A 12,936-nucleotide genomic window follows, 5' to 3' on the forward strand; every position below is an offset into this window, starting at 1 on the left:
CTGTGCCCTGATCTAACTGCTGAAGTGTTTCACCTATATTTTCCCTTAGTAATTTTACAGTTTCAGGTCTTATACCTTGGTTTTTAATCCATTTTGAGTTGATTTTAGTGTATGGTGAGAGATGCATGTCTAGTTTCATTCTTCTGCATATGGATATCCAGTTTTCCCAGCACCACTTGTTGAAGAGGCAGTCTTTTCCCCAATGTAGATTTTTGTTGCTTTTGTCCAATATCAGATGGCTATAAGCCTGAGAAGTGATTTCTGGGTTCTCTATTCTACTCCACTAATCTGAACGTCTATTTTTATACCAGTACCATGCTGTTTTGTTTACAACAGCTTTGTGGTATAATTTGAAGTCAGGCAAAGTTATGCCTCTGGCTTTATTATTTTGCTCAGGATTGCTTTGGCTATTTGGGGTCTTTTGTTCATCACAGCTCTGTTTACAATAGCTAAGATATGGAACCAACCTAAATGTCCATCAATGGATGATTGGATAAGGAAACTGTCATATATATACATTATGGAATACTACTCTGCCATAAAAAAGAATGAAATTCTCCCATTTGCAACAACATAGATGAACGTGGAGAAACTTATGTTGAGTGAAACAAGCAAAGCACAGAGTGGTAAATACCACATGTGCTCACTCATACGTGGGAGCTAAGAGAGAAGGGAAGGAAGGAAAGAAAGACCACAGTAGTTCTGTGGTCTTACAGAGGGAGGGAACATTCCTAGGGCTACAAAGTGGAGTTGTGGGGAGAGGGGAAGGAGGAGGGAGGTTGTGGGATAATTGGGTGGGGACAAGGGGGTACAATAATAATTTCTGGTAATGGGTATGCCCCCAGTATGAATCTGGCCCTCACATGATGGGCAGGAGTGGTGACTATTAGTTTTATATCTCATGAATATTCTTTATTTCTCATGAATATTCTTAATAAATAAATTAAAAAACCAAAAACCAAAAAAACCTAAAATTATGGGAGGCCATTGTTTTGCACTTGAAGGTGAGCAGGCTCCTCAAAAGTAGATGAAAATTTCCATAGTCCCTGAGTCCCTGGCCTTCAGTTAATATGTAATGTGCTTGCTAGTGATTGTAGTTAAGAGAAGGAAAAATTATTACATGCAAAGGTCGGAAAGTTCGACCAGGTAAAAAGTAACAGTAGCTATAGATTTAAATCAGAGTTATTGAGCTAATAAAGTGAGGCCAAATACATACAGCAAGGATTTACTGAGACAATGTGATCGCAACTGAGGAGACACATAAATAAGGTAGCCCTGAAAATGTATTCCAAAGAGTGCCAGCAGAGCTTAACATTTTATAATCACAAGAAAGGGGAAGGGTCAAGAAGAGAGAGAGACAGCCCCACCTAATTACTTCATCAGGCTTTCTGTTGGTAGCATAGATTTGGGATTGTTACTAGGTTACATCCTACATGCAGGGATCTAGGGTAAGACTAATAAGAAGTATTCTAGATTATTTTATGGCTTTTATGAAATTAGGGCTACTAAGAGTTCTGGCCCTTTTCAGGACACATTTTAAGGGCCGGCTGACCTATGTATCTCCCTGATTGCAATCATCATATTGGCTCAATAAATCCTTGCTATATGTATTTGGCCTCAGTTTCTTTTTAGGTCAACATTTTGGCAACCATGAACAGGGACTCCAGAGCAACTCCCCTGACCACCCAGTATTTACCCTTGTGTTCAAGCTTTTGGGGCTGGCAAAAAGAGGGGTCCATTGTGCCCTCTGACTCCAGGGGTTTCGTCAGCATGGAAGGGGTTAGTTTCTTCTGGATTCTGGACCCCCTCTTTTGGGTTGAGATCAGAGGATATATTGAGCTTCCCGCCCCCCGCCCCCGCCAACCCTGTCTTCTCTCTTTGAGAATGAGGGTTTTTGTCTCAATCCATGGGAGTTTCAGGTAAAGGTACTGCGACTTTCTGCTCCCCCTGCATGGTGGGAGAGTGTAGGGTACAGATTGGCTGCTGTTTCCATTTTTTGGATAGGAGGTCAGGGAAAATGGGGATTCTGTCATTCGAATTTCTGCTGCTTGGTGAGTGTATTGGATCATGGTATTGACAGATATAGCACTGGTATATTTCAGTTTTTCAGCCCGGGGAAAATTACACAGTATGCTCTTAAAATAACAACTGTTTCTTATGGTGTCTTATTTTGCAAATACTTAAAAAATGGGCCCATATAACTCGAGGTGACCTCTAAATTACAATGGCTAAACATGGATCCTTTAAAATAAATTGATTTTGTTAAAAATAATACATATATATATACACACACACACATATATACATCTATATACTTTTTATAGAGCTCCCATCATAAACTGCCTTATAGGTACCTATGAAAAAAACTTAACAAAACATCCTTTTAAACAGAGATTAGATTTAAAATGGTTAAAGTTCTTTAGACTGGCCACAAAATTCATTTAACTTACGAAAGATATATTTATAAAAATTAATTTAAATTATTGTAATATTATAACTCTTATAACTCTTAACCTTTTGGGGTACACATTTGTGATCCTTCTACTTCAACAGACAGCTTTTGATTTCTGGTTCACGTTACCAATGGTTTTTGATGTTCTGTCTATAGGGATACGCAGAAACACTATGTACAGATGGTCAGCTAAGAAGCCGAAAACCTACAAATTACAGCCAAATGAAAACATGAATTACACCCCTTTAGGGACAATAAAGCTTCTAAACCTTCCTCTTTGTCATTAAAAAGAGTCTAGACCATGGAAGGGTACAAAATTCATGTTTGTTTTAGATATTTGAGTCATTTCGTACATACCTCTTTAATCTAAAATTTGATTTATAATAATGTTATAAACTTTTGTTCTTTAATCGATCTCCTAAGCTAAATGAATAGGACCATTGTGGACCATTTGTTTTGGGGAGAGGCCCTGGATCCTAAGAGAACTTTTTTACACCTCTTTGGTTTTGTCTGAGTTGCTTGATAGCTACCTTAAAATTTTGAAAGCCAAAAATATTTGCTGTTTTGTCATGGCTAAAACCTGATAATAGTAGATTTTAAAAGAGTTTTTAAATCTCTGTGATAAACATGTTGTAGACAAGTACTGGTCGTCAACTCTGAATCCCCCAAATATAGATAGAGATTTTTAAAAAACTGTGATAAAAACTGGGTTTAATTAAAACTGATATTATATATATATTTAAGGCCTCTCTATTCCTCTCTGTCTCTCTGTTGGATTTTGTTTCTCCCCATGGGGACTTTTTAGTTGACCGTTTTCTTAAAAGTCTACTAAGTATATGTGCTCTTTCTGTCTACTTTTCCTGTTGGTATAATTTCTGCCAATGACCTCTAGGGATTCTGGGGCCACATGAGAAAAGTAGCAGTGGCACCAACAGCCTCTTTTTGGGTCCATTTCCTTCCTCTTGGAGCCCCAAGAATCGTGAGTGAATTCAGCCCTATTCCTTAATGGACTTTGCCCTAAGCTAAGTAATTCCGTTAAAGAAACAAAAACTAAATTAAGGTCTAAGTAGATAAGTCTCCAGAGATAGAACTTCCTGGCATTCAACTGGTTATTCTGAAGAGGCAATTAAATTTTTTTTGTATTTCCTTCTAAAATCTTGGAGTTATATTGTCTGAACATCTGTACTCCTCTGTGTCTTATCTAAATGACACACCTAAACTTAGTTCTGCCCCCATCATGGCACTTCTGAAAAAAAATATGGCTGATAAACCTTTTAGCCAAAACTAGAGGTTAAAGCCACTTCCAGAGAAAATCCTTAAGACCAATTTAAAAAAATACAGCAAATCCTGTTTTTAAGAAAAATCGATAGTTTGTCCATCCAGATAAGCTTTGTAAATATTCAGCCCTAATGGGCAGTACACTTAAAGCTCTTTCTTGGAAGAATTTACATTCCTTCTCTGCAGCTTGAGTTATAGATCATCTACCTTGTTCCACCCAGGAGCTATTGCCTTTGGAAATACAAATTTAGGATGGCCTAGCTAACGATTGCTTAAGACAATGGAACAAGTAATTAAAGATTAATAGTCTGAGAGAGAAATAAAACTTTTTAAGATCTAACAAATAAAAAAATTAATGGAAACTATAGGAACTTTATTTATTTCCATGTTTTCATGTGTATACCTATACATCGGTATGTGCTATGTTATCTCTACATTTATATGTCTATATTCATGTTTATATATTGTCTACATGGTACCAAATTGGCTTATAAATGATGTTCACTTATAAGTAAATAAACCTAAGTACTTTTCAAGTTCACGTGACTTTAATAATCTTGCAAAATAAAACTAGCTTTTAAATTGTTAGTAAAACAAAAATGTTTTCACATTTAATTTAGATACTATGCCTAACTCTATTAGATAAAATTTTGTGCTGTTTCTGCTAGATGTTTTAAAAATCATAAAATTGTTGCTTCTATTTTTTTTTTTATACTGACTTGATTTATTTGTAAGCTAAAGCTATAAGAACTGGCTGCTGGGCGATGCTGGTATAAGACATTATCTTTGTAGTTCTGTCCTCTGACCTGAGGTATATAAATCCAGGACCTGAATGGGACCTGCTGTTCATAGCCACCCTGGATGTCATGTGAGTATCTGGGACCCAGGACAGCTAAAGAGTGGAAACATGGGAAAAGATACCTGTACCCAGTATCTTAAAGACGTTGGTTAAGAGGAGACTGGTTGATGTGATTTTATTCTCTCAAAAGAAAACAACAACAAAAACAGTATTCTAGTATAACAGATAAAAGCCTCGTAAGTTGTCAAAATGATACTCTTTTGAACTTAACTTTCTTTAATGAACTTGATGAGGATCTAGTCACTTTGCTTAAAAGATATCAAATTAATTGGGCAATTGTCCAGACTCATGATCTTGTTAATTTATTAATTTAGCTAATTAGCTCTCTAAAACTCAAAAAAAAAAAAAAAAAAAAAACCCTCCAAAGTTATGAGGTTACAGCTTTAGCAGCTAACTAGTCAAACCAGATCTTTTAAAAGAACACAAACCGCCCCAAGCAACCAAGAAGGGGTCTGTTTTTACTACCATAAACTGATTACAAATAACTTAATATCAATGATGCATGTCCCTGAGTTGATCTCCAGAGAACCAAGACCTCCCCTAGAGGAGACTCATGACCACAGCTGACAACCAACAGTTAGTCCCCAGAATGAATAGAGTCAAACACAGATGACTAAGATTCCACGAATAACTTGTTGTTACTTGGCTGGCATCCAACAGACAGAACTGTCCATGAGCTCATCGTACACCAAGACCCTTACTCATGATTTTACCCTTTATAAACCTTTGTCACTAGGCAGTCAGGGAGCTTGAGTTTTTGGCATTAGCCACCTGTCCTCCTTCTTGGCACTTTCCAATAATAAAATACCTATCTTTCTATCCCTGCAATCCCAGTATCAGTGTATTGGCTTCACTGTGCACAGGTGAGCAGATCCGGGTTTGGTTTGGTAACACACTGAGCTCCTACACTAGGGCCCAACAGACCACACCAAACCAAAATAGTCACTTGTACTAAATGTCACATAATCAAACTGAAACTTTAAGGGAAGCAGATAGGTTCCAAAACAGACCAGTTTTTCATGAAAACAGGAGATTCTACTGGGTCAGTGTAATAAGAATGTCCCCTCTGCTTTGAACCTTACAAAAAAGTAACCAGAAGCAACCTGATGTGAACCAATTGGCTTTTTTTCTATTGTTCCATTTTGTTTTTCCCACTTTACAAAACCTGCTGTTCTGCTATTGCCAATAGAACTTTCATTCTATTTTGTAGAAAAGAGGCTGCCCTGAAGTATGAATTGTGAATACAAGACAATTAGATCTACAACTAAATTTGTTTCCCTGGAGCTGCCTCTGTTACTGATTCAAATGTTTTTACCAATGCTTATACCTTTTGATACTTTTTATAACTACTAAGCACCCACTTGCACGGTAAACTTTGGTTCTGTTTCGTTATAGTTTTGTGTCGTGCCTGGGTTCCTGCCAAATTTCCTAGCCTAATCTCTGTTCTACCCACTTGCCTGCCTCACTGTATCATTTAAAAGGGCAATCAGACATCTAGCTGTTCCCTTACTAATCAATGTTGCCTAGGAGTATTGAACCAGGAAACTCTAGTGCCTTACTGAGCAAAATGTAACATGCAAATAAATAGCATGGAATCTTGTGGAAGCCTATTGGAAATGCTAGATATTGGGTACCACTCAAGACCTAGTGACTTAGAATCTGCATTTTTAACAAGCTCTCTAGGCAATTTTTTCCATATTAAAGTTTGAGAAGTACTATTCTAGGTTTGGATGAAACCCTGATATCGTAGACAACACAGCCACCTTATTTTGTAATTGAGGCAACTGAGAAAAATAGAAATTATTTTATTTGCTTGAAGCTACTGTTTTAGTTTGTGGGTGGACCATGATTGGAACCCAGGACATCTGATTCTCATTCAAGGATTAGTTCAAAACCAAAATGTAACTTGCCATTTCCAGGTTTTCCAGGGTTAATTTCTGGATGGATTTTTACTTCTCTACTCTGCATTAGTTTGGCATCAGCCTCAGCTGTTCCTGTCAGCTGTCCTTATTTCTGTCAATCCTTGTTATTGTCTATATGCAGGAAACAGCTGTGTGTTCCTCCTGCCAGTGCCCTTTCTGGCCTGTCACTGCTGTGAGTTCTCATGCATGAAGAATAGCGTGTACAATTACACTCGCTATCAATACGCCATGTGACCCAGGCCCCAACTGCAAGTTTATGTCGACTATGCCTTATTAATATTCATGGACATGAGAGAATACTTTCATAAGTTCAGAGAATTGGGTTATGTATAACCTCTGTCACAATTGATATAGGAGACTTCTACTTTTCAATTTATTAAGAATCACTCTTTGTTAAATGAAATTTCAGTCTTCCCATTCTGTGAACCTGATTCTGCTCCAAAACCAGGTCTTTTCTAGGGTGGAAGTTGGAAATAAATTGCTATGAGAGTTATTGAATTTTGCAAATGCCAACTATTTTAAACTTTATTGCTAAAGTCTTTACCGCTGAATTTCTGTTATCTCAGAGATAATCTGTAAACAATAAAAAGTATAATTGCTCAGGTTTGCTCAATATATTTCTCTCCAAAGTTTGTCTCTAAGGTGGAAATCAACAGAAAAAGAGATGGCTGGGACCCATGGTACTAGATTCTCAATTTTGTGACCCGCTGTCTACAGCAGCTGCAGCCTCTCCCGTGAGTCCCTAGAGGACAAGGACAAGGAAAGGAATGCTCTTTGTTACTGACCTTGGAGCCCAACCTCAATGTATTCTTGTGAATGGGCTGGTTTGGACCACGTGAGACATGCCAAAACCCCTCTTGCCTGTTTAAAGCAGGTAGACCCATGACTAAAAGTAACTTAGGTTCACATCCTAATATCAGTCTTTGATATCTTACCACTGTGATGGCATGAAGAAGTATGGCAGGAATCCAACGGAAGGTACCTCACGGAAAGAAAGAGTATTTGTCCCTAAAGGCAAGAGCCACCAGCCTGAAACAAGGACTTCACGCCTCTCTTCCCTGTATCATTAGTGTCTTAATGTGGGAGTTATAACAGGGGAAGGGCACCTGTCTTCAGTGGTAGGAGAGTTCAGGCTTCTCTTACTGCACCAGCTGTGTATATATGTAAAACAGGGAATCCAGATATTCTTAAAATCAGCCATTTTAACTGGTTCACTTATTAAATTGAAAGCACCAAAACACCTAGACCCTAATATATCGTGGTTTTGGAATATGTCATGGGCTACACCGTGAGCAGTGACCCTCCTCTGTCCCCCACTCCAGAGTTGTGCAACACAGTGAACTTGCCAATTGCTCCTCCTCTGACTGGAAGAGGAGGTAAATTGGATGGATGGTGGTGTGTGTTTGTGTGTGTATGTGTGTGTGTGTGTGGGTGTGCATGTGCGTGCATGTGCGTGTGCGTGAGTGTGCATGTGTATACTCGTGTGTGCGTGTGTGCATGTTGTGTGCATGTGCATGTGTTTGTGTGTGTGTAAATATGTCTTGCACTCCCCCTCATGGTTGGAGTGTTACTAATGAAACTTAATTTTCAAATTTAAGTCCACAAGGAACAAGAATTTCTGTATGGTATTCAACTATGAAAACAAACAAAAATGATTAGATATTTAAAAGGCAAAACATAAAATTTCTAGCAGTAGGGTATAAGCCTGGTAAGTTACTGCATTAAGAGAATGGATTTTGAGTTTGTCACTAAGATGCATGTATTACTGAAGCCTTTTTCTTCTTTTTTTAAAAATTAATATACAATGTAGTTGATTTTCATGTCCCTTTACCGATTCCTCTTTCCCCCTCCCTCTCCCCCTTCCACCCATCAACCTCATATCTGTTCACTTAACAAGTTCAAGGAATTTTGTTTTTTTTTTCTGTTTGATATTGAAAAACTAGGTACTAAATTTCTAAATATAACAATATCTAGATAATTTTTCTAATACATGTTAGCCACTTTCAAACTTATAAGACATTCTTGTATACTCCATTTGCAAGGGTCTTAATATATCTTATTCTTCTTTTTCTCTGTCCTATGAGGGGTAGTACCAAGCATATTCAACACTGTCCCAGATATTTCTTTATTTTACCCAAAGAACAGCTGCATGAGCTGGAAGGGATGTGAGAGTTCTTGAGAGCAACTAAAGTCGTCTCAGATATTTAGATATGCTTTACTCAATCAACTGATGCTGCCTGAATTCTGTCTGACTTATGTATATTGGGGGTCCCAGACAGAGGCTAATGATATGTGGCACACCGGTGGGCAAAGAAATCCAGACTTAAATTACTTGAGTATTTTGGCTGGAGAAGGTGGATAAGGTGGGCACTGTGGGTAAGGAAGATAACACGGTATCTGTTTCAGATATTACTTATCTAACCCAACCATGTGGATACATTTCTAATCTTATTAATAGAAGGGCTGTATGAGGAAAGTGAAGGGCTTTCTGAGATATGGTGCATAAGCCCCTTACATCAGTGCACAGGTAGAGAAGCAGGGATAATGGGTGTCCTCCTAATTTCTACTTTGGATACAGCTTGGTGTTCCTATCTACCTCAGGAATACCAGCAAACAGAGCAGCAAGTCTACCATCTCAATGGTCTGCTGTCTTGGGATCATTGAAAGACACCTCCTTTGTCACTGACATCTTTCTTACAGGAGGAATAGAGTGCAGTGACAATGAGAAAGTTCTGCCCTCAAGTGGCTTCAAAGACAGTATAAATCAGTGAAGGGCAGCCAGAGCCAGATAATATTAAGTGAAAGTTCATAAGTATATATGGAGCATACTTTGGGATTTCCAAGAAACACTTGGTAGTAATTGCACAGGAGAGTGAGAGCCTATGGTAAGCATTCCAGGTGAGATGGGCAAGAGCCAGTGACATTTGGAATTTTATTTTAACCTCTTCCACAGACTGGTGAGGCCAAGAGGAAATTGGGTCATTCCTCTGGCATGTAATCCTTCATGAAAGAAAGAGTAGAAGAACAAATGGAAACTGTCTCTTAAGAGCATTTAGTTTATAGGTCATGCACATTCCATTTCAGGCAAAAAACATTTCCTGCAAAGTTCTTTGTCTAATACATTGAAGATATGATATCACCAGGGCCAACTCTAAGAATAACCGTTGTTAGCAAAAAATAAAACAATACAAAGACTTCTAACATCATGAAAGTGTGGGACAAACATAATAGGTATGATAATGGTAATAATGATTGTGATGGTGACTACCATTTCAGACTATTTACATAATAAATGAATTAAGTAATTTTAAATTTTAATAATTTTAATAATTTAATCATTAAATCAAATTAAATTCTGCATTCATGGGTACATAGCTACTTAAATATTCTTTACCTGCTAATTACTGTCAATTTCAGGTTTGTTTCTTTTGATAATTTTCCTTCTGGTTATATATCACAAAATCCTGCTTTTTTTGTATGCCTCAAAATTTTTGTTTGGATGCTAGACATTATGACTTTTAAATTGTTATAGATTTGCTGTATTCTTTTAAGGCATGTTAGATTTTGTTCTCCTAGGCACTTAAGTTACTTGTGGACCAGTTTGATCCTTTGAAGTTTTGCTTTAAAACTGTTTTTAGAAAAATCTAGGTTTGCTTTTGCTCTAGGGATACTTTATCCCCCTAACTCTAATTAATGCTCCACATATTAAAAGGTCTTTTCACTCTGGCTGGCAGGAACACAAACTATTTCCATTCCTATGTTAACATTGGGAATTATTTGGCCTACTGGTTTCTCATGGATCCTTTTGCACCTTCAAGTAATTCCTTTTCATGCATGTTTAAACCTATCTTCAGCCAAAGTCTCCAGGGGATCCCTCTGCCTATCTCCAGAGTTCTCTTTCTATGCAACTCTCTCATCTCTGATCCTCTTTTCTGCAAACCCATGTCACCCTGGCCCCTCCAAACCCTGATCTCTGTCATCTTCATTCAGAGAAACTGCCAGCTTCTGTTTGAATGCTCCCCTCTCTGCTGTGGCCTGGAAACTACATCAGGCTGCAAGCTGGGGTGGTTGTGGGGCTCCCTTTGTTTCCCTTCTCTAAGTCATCACAATCCTGCATTGCATGTTGCAGTGTCTGAAAATGTTTGCTTTATGTATTTTTGTCATTTTCTAGTTGCTTAAGTCAAAAGGTAAAGTAAAATTTCTGTTATTCCACCAAGGCCAAAATCAGAAGTATGAAATCCTTTAGTTTTAGAATGCATCATTCATAAAATTTTCTTGTATATCCTTTTCTCTCAAACTAAAATATGAATTACTTAGGAGTGGAGATCATGTCCTGTTTATCTTTGTATATTCAGAACCTTCCATAGAGCTTTACACAGGGTCCTGAAAAGGATAGATAATAGTTATTCAGTGTTTCTACATCATGCACTGACATAAGTGCTTTCAAGTTTATCCTACTTAGCTTACAACAGGAATTATTATGAAATTCATTTCATGGATAAGAAGATTGAGACAGAGGGAGATTAACTACCTTGCCCAGGATCATGACTCAAGGTGTACTCAACACATCTCTTATGAACAAGCACCTGACCGAACAAAGAGTTCTGAGAAAAATGATCATCATGTATACAATGGCAATTAAACCATACAATTAAATTTTTTTTTTCTTTTAGAGCTAAAACAGCTAGAGAGAAGATTTAGATCACTAAAGACTGAGGTGTTTGGGAAAAAGGACCAATAAGTCTGGCATTTTGTACAACTGTTGAGAACTCTTTTATTTGGCAAGTCTTTACTTCCTAGCCAGGTAGCCAAGAGTCATAAAAAACAAGTTTATTTGACAACTATCTCTAGTACTCCAGCGAAGTAATTCTCCATAGACAGGAATAAACTCAGTTTTTGTAAATAATTCAATCATTTGACACAAATAAATTAACAGATATGATTAACCACCTATGATAAGAATAATGATAATCACAATAATAATGTTAACGATACTGTGTGTTATATGATTTTTAAAAATTAGATATGTAGTAAGACAAGTTTCTTCACAATATTTAATCAAGGCTCTTCTTGAGACCTAGTAATTTTACAGATATCTTGGCAACTGGCAGCTTGCCTGTCTCTCCCAGGGCCGTGGTTCTCAGACTTTTGCACTCTTCAGGATCGTCTGCAGGGCTTATAAAAACACATATTGCTGGGCTTCCCTCCAGTGTTGCTGATGCAGTAGGTCTGGGGTGGTGCTTGAGAGTTCTCATGTCTAACATGTTCCCAGGTGATGTTAAAGCTGCTGCCCTGGGAACTCGATTTTGATCACACTGTGCTAATCAACGAAGTCATTTGGTTTGTCCCTTATTTCAGATGTTTCATATTTAAAAGAACATAAATGAAAATCTTTCACTTTAAACTTGTTATGAAAGGAATTCATTGAGAGAAACCAAAATGACACTGTGGGTTAAATCATTATGGTTTTATGTAAGAACAGATTTTCTTAGGCATAGTCAGTATTTATTGCGTATAGTGGCTGTATTTGATAACCTTAGCAGTACGGCGTCAGTATAGTCTTCTAGTTGTTCTGGCTTTCAGTTCTCGTGCAGGGTGCTGATGAGCTCTGTTCCCCGTCCTGTGCTCACACCATCTGTGGAGTGATTTCCGATGATTTCTGCCCTCAGTGGGTGATTGTCACAGCACAAGGGCTAGCTTCCCTCACTCTCACCACGGCCTGGGGTCACTGTCCTGCCTGCATGTCATCCCTTTCTCCCAGATATCCACATGGCTCATAACTCATCTTCTTCACATCTTTATTCAAAGATCACCTTCTCAGAAAAGGCTTTCTTAAACACCTTGTTTAAAATTGAAACTCATCTCCAAAACTCTCTATTCCCCTTCCGTGCTTAATTTTTCTCCCCAACTTTTGTCTCCTTGTAATGTCTCATATAATTTCTCTCTATATTTTACTTATTGCAGGTCTCCCCCTGTAACTCAGACTCATTGAGGGCAGGAATTTTGGCTGCTCTGTTCGTTGGTACATGCTAGGCACTCCAACAATATGTGGTAGATGCGTGTGGATGAATAATTTCCTTTGACCTGTATACACTAATGCATTATATTACTCAGTGATGGACCTAATTATTTTGCTCTACTTTGCACATATGAGTAAAGTTATAATTTTCTTTGGTCATTTTTTATCTGAAATCAGGTGCTAAGCCTCTGGGTCTTCTTCAGATTCATTTTGGGCCATCTGTCAAAAGGGAGTGTGACGATTTGCACCTTGTTGTTGACTGGATATTTATTCCACTTCTGGATGCATCTGTTCCTGTTTACTAGAATCCAATACCACCTTCTGCCAACAAATATCCTTCTACTAATGTTCTACCTATCACCACTTTTGATCAACTCATCAGATTGATCATGCCCTGCTCTCCTGT

Source organism: Cynocephalus volans, chromosome 4, assembly GCF_027409185.1.
Source record: "Cynocephalus volans isolate mCynVol1 chromosome 4, mCynVol1.pri, whole genome shotgun sequence".
NCBI classification, from domain to species: domain Eukaryota; kingdom Metazoa; phylum Chordata; class Mammalia; order Dermoptera; family Cynocephalidae; genus Cynocephalus; species Cynocephalus volans.